Below are 9035 nucleotides of genomic sequence, written 5' to 3'. Positions count from 1 at the left end.
TAGATCAATGGAACAGGATAGAAAGCCCAGAGGTAAAGTCACACACATATGGTCAACTTATTTTTGATAAAGGAGGCAAGAATATACAATGGAGAAAAGACAGCCTCTTCAAAAAGTGGTGCTGGGAAAACAGGACAGCTACATGTAAAAGAATGAAATTAGAACACTCCCTAATATCATACAGAAAAATAAACTCAAAATGGATTAAAGACCTAAATGTAAGGCCAGACACTATAAAACTCTTAGAGGAAAACATAGGCAGAACACTCTATGACATAAATCACAGCAAGATCCTTTTTGACCCAGCCCCTAGAGAAATGGAAATAAAAACAAAAATAAACAAATGGGACCTAATCAAACTTAAAAGCTTTTGCACAGTAAAGGAAACCATAAACAAGACGAAAAGACAACCCTCAGAATGGGAGAAAATATTTGCAAATGAAGCAACTGACAAAGGATTAACCTCCAAAATTTACAAGCAGCTCATTCAACTCAATATCAAAAAAACAAACAACCCAATCTAAAAATGGGCAGAAGCCCTAAATAGACATTTATCCAAAGAAGATACACAGATTGCCATCAAACACATGAAAGGATGCTCAGCATCACTAATTAGAGAAATGTAAATCAAAACTGCAATGAGGTATCACCTCACACCAGTCAGAATGGCCATCATCAAAAAATCTACAAACAGTAAATTCCGGAGAGGGTGTGGAGAAAAGGGAACCCTCTTGCACTGTTGGTGGGAATGTAAACTGATACAGCCACTATGGAGAACAGTATGGAGGTTCCTTAAAAAACTAAAAATAGAACTACCATATGACCCAGCAATCCCACTACTGGGCATATACCCTGAGAAAACCATAATTCAAAAAGAGTCATGTACCACAATGTTCATTGCAGCTCTATTTACAATAGCCAGGACATGGAAGCAACCTAAGTGTCCATCGACAGATGAATGGATAAAGAAGATGTGGCACATATATATAATGGAATATTACTCAGTCATAAAAAGAAGCAAAATTGAGTTATTTGTAGTGAGGTGGATGGACCTAGAGTCTGTAATACAGAGTGAAGTAAGTTAGAAAGAGAAAAACAAATACCGTATGCTAACACATATATATGGAATCTAAAAAAAAGAAATGGTTCTTAAGAACCTAGGGGCAGGACAGGAATAAAGACGCAGACATAGAGAATGGACTTGAGGACACAAGGGGGGGAAGGTTAAGATGGGACGAAGTGAGAGAGTGGCACGGACTTATAAATACTACCAAATGTAGAATAGATAGCTAGTGGGAAGCAGCCACATAGCACAGGGAGATCAGCTCGGTGCTTTGTGACCACCTAGAGGGGTGGGATAGGGTGGGTGGGAGGGAGACACAAGAGGGAGATATGGGGATATATGTATATGTATAGCTGATTCACTTTGTTATAAACCAGAAGCTAAGACACCATTGTAAAGCAATTATACTCCAATAAGGATGTTCTAAAAAAAAATTTTGCTAGGACTTTTTCTGTGGCCTACCATGTGGTCTATCCTGGGGGTTGTTTGTTTGCACTTGAAAATAATGTGTGTTTTAGTGTGGTTGAGTGGAGTGTTCTGTATGTGTCTTCTGGGTCTATTTGGTTTACAGTGTTATTCACATCCACTGTTTCCTGATGGATTCTCTTCTTGATGATCTGTCCATTGTTGAGAGTGGGATATTAAAGTCTCCAACTATTACTGTAAAAAAAAAAAAAAAAAAAAAAGACAACTATAATAAAAAAAGATAGATAATAACAAGTGTTGGCAATGATGTAGAGAAACTGGAAATCTCATGCATTGTTGGTAGAAATGTAAAAGAATACAGCCCCTTTGAAAAACAATATCTCAGTTCCTCAACAGTTTAAACACAGAGTTACCATATAACCCAGTAATTCCAATCCTAGGTATAGAACCAAGAGTAATGCAAACATATACCCACACAAAAACTTGTGTACAAATATTCATAGTATCATTATTTATAATAGCCAAAAATGAAAACAACTCAAATGTTCACCCAACTAATAAATTAGTAAATAAATAAATAAAATGCTGTATATCAATACAATAGCCAAAAGAAAAAATGGGGGAAATAATACATGCTACAACATGTATTGATACATGCTACAACAGGAATGACCCTTGAAAACATTATGTAAAGTGAAAAACTCCAGCCACAAAAGACCACATATTGTATGGTTCCATTTACATGAAATGTCCAGAATACACAAATCTGAAGAGACAGAAAGTAGATTATTGTTTGCCTAGGGCTGGCAGAGATGGGGGAGTTGAGAAAGGGGTGACAGATAAAAGGTACAGGATTTCATTTTAGGGGTGATGAAAATGTTCTAATATTGATTGTGGTCATGCACAACTCTGTGATTATACTAAAAACTGTTGAATTGTTCACTTCAAATGGGTGAGTGTATACTTATGTGAATTATATGTCAATAACACTGTTACAAAAAAATAAGAAGATTCCCATGCCAAAAAGCAAATTTCTAAATGTGAAAAACAAAACAAAGCAAAAAAGATGGTGAAATATATTTTCAGACACACAAAAGCTAAAAGAATTCATCATTACCATATCTACACTGCAAGAAATGTTGACGTCTTTCAGCAGAAAGAAAATACCAGATGAAAATCTGAATCCACACCAAAAAGTGAAGAGTACAATAAATGTATATATGTGGACAAATATAAAATATATTTCTGTTTAAAATAAATAAAAGGTAAAATGATTTTTCTCATTTAAAAACTCTCTTTAAAAATAATTAGCTATTTAAAGTAAAAATAATAACACTATACTGTGATGTTTATAACATATGTACATACATGTAAAATGTATGACCATAAGCATATAAAAGCAGGAGAAGAAGAATGGGAGTATACTGTTGTAAAGACCTAAAACTATAAGGGAAGTGATAAAATATCACATGAAGGAATACTGTAATAAGTTAAAGATGCATATTATGAACTTTATAACAATAGTAACAACAACAACAAAACCACAAAGAGTTATAGCTAGTAAACCAACAAACAGACAACACGTTCTCAATTCATCCAAAGGAAGACAGAAAAAGAGAAAAGGAGAACAAAGAACAGATGAGGTAAATAAAATGCAAATTGCAAGACCATAGATTTAAACCTAATTTTATCAATAATCACATTAAACATAAATGGTCTAAACACCCCTATTAAAAGGTATAGATTTTCAGATTTAATTTTTAAAAAGACTTGGGACTTCCCTGGTGGTCCAGTAGTTAAGACTCCGCACTCCCAATGCAGGGGATCCAGGGTTCGATCCCTGGTCAGGGAACTAGATCCTGAGTGCCACAACTAAGACCCAGTGCAACTAAATAAATAAATAAATAAATAAATAAATATTTTTTAAAAAACAAAGAAATAAAAAGCAAGACTCAACTCTACACTTCCTATAAGAAAACACACTTTGGGCTTCCCTGGTGATGCAGTGGTTAAGAATCCGCCAGCCAATGCAGGGGTCACGGGTTCGATCCCTGGCCTGGGAAGATCCCACATTCCACGGAGGAACTAAGCCTGTGAGCCACAGCTACTGAAGCCATGCGCCTAGTGCCCATACTCTGCAACAAGAGAATCCACCTCAATGAGAAGCCTGCTCGCCGCAACTAGATGAAGCCCCTGCACAGCAGTGAAGACGCAACACAGCCAAAAATAAAAAACAAACAAATAAATAAATTTATAAAAAAAACAACAACACACTTTAAGTATAAAGGCACAAATAGGTTAAATGTAAAGAAAGATGAATCAAGCTAACGCTAATCAAAAGGAAGCTGGAGTAGCCATATTATTGTCAGACAAAGTAGATTTCACAGCAAAGAATATTACCGGGGTAAAGGAAGTTGTTTAATAATTTTAAATAAGTTAAATCATCAAGAGGATACATGTATTTTAATTGTTCATCTTAATAAGAAAGCTTCAAAATATATAAAGCAAAAACAGAACTTACAGGAGAACTGCACAAATTTATAATTATAGTTGGAGATTTCAAAAGCCGTCTTTCTCTCAATAATAGATAGAATAATTAGAGAGTCAATAAGGATATAGAAGACTTAAACAATACCATCAGTTTACTTGACCTAATTGATCTCCATAGAACACTACCCCAAAACAGCAGAATACACATTCCTTTTTCAAGTATTTGTGGAACGTTTACCATGATATTGTGGGCCATAGAACAGTACATTTTAAAAAATTTGAAACGTACAAAGTATGTTTGTTGATCTAATGGAATTAAATTAGAAATCAGTAACAAAAAGATCTCCACATTTTGGAATCTAAATAACAAACTTTTAAATAACCCATGAGTCAAAGAACAAAATCAAACAGGAAATTAGAAAGTATTTCACAGTGAATGAAATTGAAACCACAACATATCAAAATTGGTAAAATGTTACTAAAGTACTGCTTAGAGGAAAACTTACAGCTTTAAATGCCTATGTTAGAAAACCACAAAGGTCTCAAATCATAACTTCGCCTTCCACCTTAAGAAACTTGAAAAATAAGAGCAAATCAAAACCCAAGCATAAGAAAGGAAATAATAAAGATAAAATCAGAAATCAATAAAATAGAAAGCAAAAAGAAAATAGAGAAAATCAACAAAACAAAAGTTGATTCCTTGAGAATCCTAATAAAACTTACAAGGCTCTAGTCAGATTGATCTGGAAGAAAACAAAGAAATGACACTAATTGCCAACATCAGCAATGACACAGAGGACATAACTACAGACATTAGAAGAATATAAAGGGAATATTATGAACAACTTTATGCCAATAAATTATACAATTAAAGTGAAATGTGCCAAGTCTTTGAAACACACAGACTATCAAAACTCACTTTAAAAAAAAAAAGATAACCTGAACAGCCCCATATTTATTTATTAGAGAAATTAATTGGTGGCTAGGAGAAAAAATATTTTCCAACAAAGAAAACTCCATATCCAGATAGCTTCACTAATGATTTCTATCAATATTAAAGGAAAAAATAATACCAATTGTACACTACAAACTTCTCCAGAAAAATTGAAGAGAGTGAAATATGTTCAAACCCATTCTACTTATCTGAGAACCAAGCCAGAAAATAACCTTGTAATAATGATATTACAAAAGCCACACGAATACCAATGCAAAAATTTTTAACATAATTTTAATCAAGTTGATTCCATCAATATATAAAAACTATAATACATCACTACCAAGTGTGTATTATCACAGGAATGCAAGGTTATTTTAACATTCCAAAGCCAATCAATGTAATTTATCATGTGAACATTAAAAAAAGAAAAATAATATTATCATCTCAATAGATACCAAAAAATATTTGACAAAATCTTACATCTATTATTGGTAAAAATTCTCAGCACCTTGGGAATACAGGTATTCCGCAGAGATATTGTGGGTTTGGTTCCAAACAATTGCAATAAAGCAAATACCACAATAAAGCAAGTCACACAATTTTTTTGGTGCATGTACAAGTTATGTTTACACTATACTGTAGTCTATTAAGTGTGCAATAGCATCATGTCTAAAAAAGTACATTAAAAAATAGTTTATTGCTTAAAAAATAATAACCATCATATGAGCCTTCAGTGAGTGTCGTCATAGTAAAATCAAAGATAACTGATCACAGATATGATATGATAATAATGAAAGAGCAATATGATAATAATGAAAAAAATTTGAAATATTGTGAGAATTACCAAAATGTGATACAGAGACATGAAGTGAGCAAATGCTGTCAGAAAAAATGGAGCCAATAGACTCGCTCCATGCAGGGCTGCTACACAACTTCAATTTGTAAAAAGCACAATATCTGTGAAGCAATAATGCAAAGCGCAATAAAACGAGGTATGCCTGTAGGAGGAAACTTTCTCAAATTGATAGAGGGCTTGTACAAAAATCCTATAGCAGGAAAAAAAAAAAATCCTATAGCGGACTTCCCTGGTGGCGCAGTGGTTAAGAATCCGCCTGCCAATGCAGGGGGACATGGGTTTGAGCTCTGGTCCCTAGTCCGGGAAGATCCCACATGCCACGGAGCAACTAAGCCTGTGTGCCACAACTACTGAGCCTGAGCTCTAGAGCACACAAGCCACAAGTACTGAGCCCACATGCCACAACTACTGAAGCCCGCCTGCCTAGAGCCCATGCTCGCAACAGGAGAAGCCACCACAATGAGAGTCTGCGCACCGCAACGAAGAGTAGCCCCTGCTCTCCGCAACTAGAGAAAGCCCGCGCACAGCAACGAAGACCCAACGCAGCCAAAAATACATAAATAAATAAATTTATTTAAAAAACCCCCAACCTATAGCTAGTGTCAATCTTATTGATCAAAGACTGAACCCTTTCCTTTAAAGATTAGGAAGAAGTCAAGGAGGTCTGCTCTTCCCATTTCTATTCTACACTGTACTGAAGTAGTGAAAAAGGCAAGAAAAATATAAAAGGCCTAAAATTGGAAAGGATGAAGTGAAATTTGCAGACAACGACTATGTAGACTATCCTAGGAATCTGCAGAAAAGCTACTAGAATTAGTGAGTTTGGCAAGGTTTCAGGATACAAGAACAATATGCAAAAATTAATTGTGCTGTTATATGCCAGCAATGAACAATCAGAATGTGAAATTAAAAGCACAATACTTTTTACAATAGCACCCAAAATGAAATATTTTGGGGTAAATCTGATAAAAGATGTGAAAGAACTGAATACTGAAGAGTATATATTACTGTTGATGAAAATTAAACAACGAAATAAATGGAGAGCTAAACCATATTCATGGATTGGAAGACTTAATATTGTAATAATGTCCATTTTACTTAAACTGATCTATGAATTTAATGTAATTTCAATCAAAATCCTAGCAGGTTTCTTTGTAGAAATCAACGAGCTAATTTTAAGATTTATGTGGAAATGCAAAGGACATAGGATAGCCAAAATATCTTTAAAAAAGAGAAAGTTGGAAGAGTTACACTATGGTTTTCAAGACTTATTATAGTTACATTAATTATAATAGTGTGATATTAGTGTAAGCAGACACACAATAGGTCCACAGAACAGAGCAGACAGTCTGGAAATAAACCTACACATATATAGGCAACTGATTTTCAACAAACATGCCAAGGCAGTTCAATAGAGAAGTGTTCATCTTTATAATAAATGGTGCTGAAACAATTGAATAGCCATAGGTTAAAAAAAAAAAAATCAACCTCAACCCTTACTACACACCATATACAAAAACTGACTGGAAATAGATCATTGACCTAAATGTAAGAACAACTTATTGAAGAGAACATAGGAGAAAATGTTTGTGACCTCAGGTTTGCCAAGATTTCAAAAATACACACAAAAACCACAAACTCTAAAATAAATAAATCAGTAATATGGGCTTTATAAAAATAAAAACGTTTGCTCTGGGGCTTCCCTGGTGGTGCAGTGGTTAAGAATCCGCCTGCCAATGCAGGGGACACGGGTTCGAGCCCTGGTCGGGGAAGATCCCACATGCCGCGGAGCAACTAAGCCCGTGTGCCACAACTACTAAGCCTGCGCTCTACAGCCCGTGCTCTGCAACAAGAGAAGCCACTGCAATGAGAAGCCTGCGCACCGCAATGAAGAGTAGCCCCTGCTCTCCGCAACTAGAGAAATCCCGCATACAGCAACGAAGACCCAATGCAACAAAAATAAAATAAATTAATTTTTTAAAAAAAGTTTGCTCTCACTTCTACATTCACTGTTATGAAAATGGAAAGGTAAACCACAGACTGGGAGAAAATATTTGCAAAACATACATTCAACAGAGGAATTGTATCTAGAATATATAAATAACTATTACAACTTATTAATAAGAAGACAAAAAACCCAATTTGAAAAAAGTGGGTCAAAAATTTAAACAGACACTTCACTAAAGAAGATACAAATGTGGCAGGTATGTATTAATGTAAGAAAAGATATTGAATACCATTAGTCATTAGGGAAGTGCAAATCAAAACCATAATGAGCTATTATGGCACATCCACTAGAATGGCTAAAATTTAAAAGACTGATCATAACAGATGTTGCCAAGGATGAGGATAATTGGATCTCTCATAACGCTGCTGGTTATAATTTAAAATGATTCAACCACTTTGGAAAACAGTTTGACAGTTTCTTTAAAAATTACACCTTATCATTTGAATGCAGTCTTTCCACTCCTGGATATTCACTCAAGAGAAATAAAAGTATATATCCAAACCAAGACTTGTTCGCAAATGTTCATGGTGGCTTCACTGGTAATAGTAAAAAAACCACACACAAAAAAACCAAAAACAAACAAACAAAAAACAGCTGTCCATCAACAGCTAAATAGATGTTAAATTTTGAAATATTGCTCAGCAATAACAAGGAACTATTGATACTAGCAACAACAAAGAAATTCTGAGTGAAATAACACAGACCCCTAAAATAATACACACTGTAAAACTGCATCTATATAAAATTCTAGAAAATTCTAACTAACCTATGACAGTGGTTGCTTAGTGATAGAGCAGGGAGACTAGGGATGGACACAAAGAAACATAAGAGAAAAGACAACAACAGTAATGAGACCTAATCTTACTAGAGTGAAATGATCCTGTTAAAGAGTAGTGGGAGATAAATTTGGGTGGCTAGGGTAGGTCGGATTTTGAAAGATTATTAATCAAGCACAATAAATTAGACTTAGAATAAAAAAGAGAAAGCTATCAGACTTTAGGTAAAGGGATCATATAACTGAAGTGGAATTTAAGCAAGTATCCTGTTCTAAACGCCAAGGAGAATGAGGATTTGTGCTGGGCATGGCCAGTAGAGTTAAATCCTTTTCCTACCATTAAAAAGCCACGTCAAAGTCATGTCAAAGGGTATGTTCTCCTGGGAGTGCGTCACATACAAGGCAAGGTCTTCTATCACCATGTACTATTTGTCTAGTCCTGACAAATATTATTCCCATTTCTACTGAACTAAGAAAGAA

The sequence above is a fragment of the Balaenoptera borealis genome (genome assembly GCF_965194805.1).
Source record: "Balaenoptera borealis genome assembly, chromosome: 1".
In the NCBI taxonomy this organism is placed as follows: Eukaryota; Metazoa; Chordata; class Mammalia; order Artiodactyla; family Balaenopteridae; genus Balaenoptera; species Balaenoptera borealis.
Note: the sequence above shows the minus strand (reverse complement) of the source record.